This window comes from Crocodylus porosus, unplaced genomic scaffold (assembly GCF_001723895.1).
Source record: "Crocodylus porosus isolate Cpor-Errol unplaced genomic scaffold, CroPor_comp1, whole genome shotgun sequence".
In the NCBI taxonomy this organism is placed as follows: domain Eukaryota; kingdom Metazoa; phylum Chordata; order Crocodylia; family Crocodylidae; genus Crocodylus; species Crocodylus porosus.
In genome coordinates, this window is record NW_017728947.1 from 398,601 (window position 1) to 402,827 (window position 4,227).

Below are 4,227 nucleotides of genomic sequence, written 5' to 3' on the forward strand. Positions count from 1 at the left end.
CACATGAATGAAATTGGGGGTGATCCTAATTTTCTTAGTAACAAATAGCAATTAATGTATGCTTAAGGCTCTGCTCTAGTATCAAAGCGATTGCATTTTCCTGCTGTGAGATGAGTTATGCACACAAACTTTAAGGTTCACTGGATCATAACACCAGAAAACAAATTCCCCTAATCATGGGCGACTGGTGCCTCCTGAGTCTGGGGGGGATACAATTTGTGGGCGGGCCCAGGGGCAGGCCAAAAGCCCTATATCTACTCCTATACTTCTGAGACAATAAACTGAGTAACAGCAACATATCAAAGCATTCACATAAGTCATCCCATCTGCATGGGGCAAAGATTTGTGTGTCAGGCGGGTCAGGTGAACGCACCTGTTCCCCTGGCTCTCCCTGACCACTTTGCTCTTGCTGATAGGGGTGGGCCATGGGTCCACTAACAGGAACCCCGGCCCTCCAGGCAGCTGGACTGCAGGGTCCCAGCTAAGCTTATAGAGTCACACTCATAAACCAAGTTCAAACCAAACCACATAAAGAGCCTTTACTTAGCTTTGTGCCCTGGGAAGCTCTGCCAAGACCCGCATTTTCATCACTGGTGGTGGGCAAATTACCTAGGAATCACAGGGAAAACAAAACAAACAAAAACAAAATCACAGGTATGTTCAGGAACACCCCACAAGCCAAACCATATAAAGAACGTGTACTTAGCTTTGTGCCCTGGGAAGCTCTGTTGAGACCTCCTTTCATCTCTTTGTGCTCTTCACTTGCATCACTTGGGGGGGAATACCTAGGAATCATAAGGAAAACAGAGAAAGAATCTGAGGCAGCAGCATGGTCCTTGCCACCCAGAAGCTGCTTTGTTTGACTGCCTGGTTCCACTGACGTGATGAGCAGCCAAAGCATGTACAGGGTGCCATGCAACTGCTTGCTGTGACTTAAATTGGCAGGACACCTAGCACTCCTGCCACAGACCCTGCCCCCCCCCCCACTTCCCCTTACATTTCCCATACTTAAGGAGTCAACCCCTTGTTACTTACCTTGTTAGAAGAATTGTAGGCATTGGTCCTTTCTGCTGGCAAACTCTCCAGGTATGTTGATAGCTTGTTTTTCAATCTGTAGTATTCCCAGGTTAGAAACACGAGCATCTGTCATCGTAGTCCTCAGGTCAGTTTTTAGCTGCTGCACAGAAGAAAAGCTTCTCTCTGCCAGAGCTGTAGTACCTGGGATAGTTAGGTAAAGTATAAAGAGGCTTCCCAGATTTGGAAGGATACCACGCAGTGACATTTCATGAAATAACTTTACCGTTCTTTCAAGCTGGAGGCGTTCCGCTTCATTACTCGTGCTAGCACTGCCATGAATTTTAAACTGTCTGGAAAATGCATTGATTTCAGACCTCAGATTCTCTTGAGCAATCTTGTAAGTTTTGGAAATAGTGCCTATGCTTTCCTCTGATGGGGTCTCAGAAGAGAGAACATCTTCCAGAGACTTGAAAATATTTAGGTCATTCTCAGCAAAGTGGTCCTTGATGTCACTAATAAAGGTGCCCAAAGTTCTGTATAGTATGTCTGTCCTGTAATAGTCCTCTGGTTTCTCAAAGGAGGACATTTCCCCTCCTCCCAGTTTTTGAGGAACAACTTTTACAAGGGACACAAGGTCCAGGATACCTATTTTTCTGGCACAATTGATTAGCGTTGTTGAATACTCAGGATGCAAACTCCTCACTTCTCAGTCCTTGCAGCACATACACTGGATTTAGGCATTACTGTTGCTCTATGAAATGTAAAGTCTTTTGATTGAATAAATTTGGATAGGCAGCTGGTTTGCATAAGCACTCTCCTCATAAGCAGCACGCAGTACAGGAAGTTGAAGCCTTGCAGGCATTGGAGAAGTACACAAGCTTCAACTCTCTTTTGAACCATGTTTGATTTCTCCCAGAGCTTCAGCTACTTCATCAACATTTTCTAAAAGATTTTTGACAGCTTTGACTTGACGGTTCAATCGAGTGTCACTGAGTGGTTTAAGAGTTCCTGGTCCACCAGAAAAAGAAGCAGTTTCTAATTGTCTTCTGATACTATTTTTCCAAAGATAGCATGTTTCCTTGCGCTTCCTTCAATGAAAGTTCGAAGTTTGTGGAGAAATGCGAAGGCATTTGGACAGAGGGAATGCAAAAAACCACATGCACTATGCACAGATTTAATATATGAGCATAGCAGTGAATGTAATAAGCTAAAGGACTCTCACTAAGTATCTGTTTAGCCACACTTTTTTTTTTAGGCTCCTCTCATGCTTGCAGCTCCATCATAGATAGCACTGCCCCTTTGAGCCAAAATATCAAGTCCCAAATCTGACAAAGCATAGTATGGCAAGTGAAGCACCATCCATCTGCAGCATCTTATAGAAGTCAATAAATTGTTCTTGTATTTCAAAGGACTAGTTTACATAGCACAGTATGAGAGCGACATGATCATGCCTGGAGAGAGCCATTGTTTCATCTGCAATGATGGCAAATGCTCCAGCTTCCTTTACTATTGAATTCTGGACTTGTGAAGCCATAATCTCAAGTATTTCATTTTGACAGGAGCTGTGAAGGTAGCTGAAGAACTTCTCTCGGTTAATCATAAACCGCTGAATCACATCGTTGTCTTTACTACACAGTTTCATCAAGTCCCACAAGTTGCCTTGATTTGTGAAATCAACTCCCTCATGTCCTATCAAAGGTATGCCTTAGCAAGCACAAAACAACACAGTCTGGATTACAGTTTGTAAGTATGCTCGGTTTTTGTCCACTGTTTTTTTCCTCTGACTGTCAGGTTGTGATGTATCACGGAGTATTGGAAACACAATTTTGGGCTGATATGGCCCTTCCTCAATATATTGTAGAGCTGCATCTGGCCCAAAGCAAGGGTCTCTGCTACTGGAAGCTGTACTAATGTAAGTGTTTGTGCACAATTTAGCATCCCAATCTGGAGTTTCTCTCTCTCTGTGGCTGCTTCTGGTACCATAATTCAAAACTGCAGTGCTTGTGCTGGGGGCTGGAGTCTCTGTAAGGGCTGGAGTCTTGGCCTCTTTTGAGCAGAAAAAATCCAAACTCAACTGTCTCTTTACCATTTTGCAAAGCTAAAGAAAAGGTACATTATTAGTACCTGCAATAATGAAACATTGACTTAGGGTGTGTACGAAGGGACCTGAGCTACCCTCAGATTTTATGTTCTCTTGGCAAGACAAGCACAAGAGGCAAAACAATGCATAGTTGCAAGCAGCCTTTAGTTTTAGTTGCTTCAAATGGTTAAGTGAGATGCAGACTTTTCCCTTTTCAATCAAACACAAAGCATAGGAGAACTGGAGTTTAAAATCCAAACTGTGTAGAAGTGAACATTCCCAGCGAGTGCTCAAATTGCTTTTTCTGTTCTCCATGTTCTGTGAGCTCCCTACTTACAAGCTGAATGCGCAGTGATTTCCTTTTTGTCTTAATACTCCCTCCAGAAGAATCAGCAAATCAGAAATGTCAAAAACCACTAGAATTAAAAGACCAGTATTTCTGTGAGTGTCCCAAGTTCCTATGCAATAAAAACCAAACTCAAGGCTACTGCATGCAGTACTTTTGCAGCTCACCTAGCTACTGAAAGCTTTGGCTTTCTGTATATCTGTTCATCTCCCTCTCTCAAATCGACTGGAAAGCAACATCTTATTTCCTTTGGACACAGCATGGTCTAATACAGTGGTTCCCAAACTTTTCTATTTTAGAACCACTCAAAAAAACCCAAGCGGCGCTGGGAGCAATCTGCCTGCATTCTTGGGCGAGGTTTGCTTTGAGACAAAACGGCAGCCACTGTGCCCAAAAGCAGAGGCCATGCTGTTGCTAGTAAAGACAGCAGGCACAATTTCACACTCCCCCACCTCCCTCCAAGACTCCCCAGCCCCAATCTCAGTCCCTGGCCTTCCTGTAAAGCTGGGAGCCATGGAGGTGTTCCCTTCACCCATGGCCTCCTTCCCTGGCCCCCAAAATCACTCTGAAGCTCAGCGGGGGCTGGGCTCAGGCTGCAGGCTTGTGCTTTCCCTCTATGGGCCTATGGGGCCCCAAAACTCCCCTTGGGGGGGCTACAGGGACCTGGCCCCCCACATTAGAGTCGAGTATCCCTCCCAGCTGGGCCTAAAAGGTCTCTTAGGGCGTGGTCCCACACACTACAGCAAAGTGCCCCCCCTGCCACACACACACGCACACTATGGCC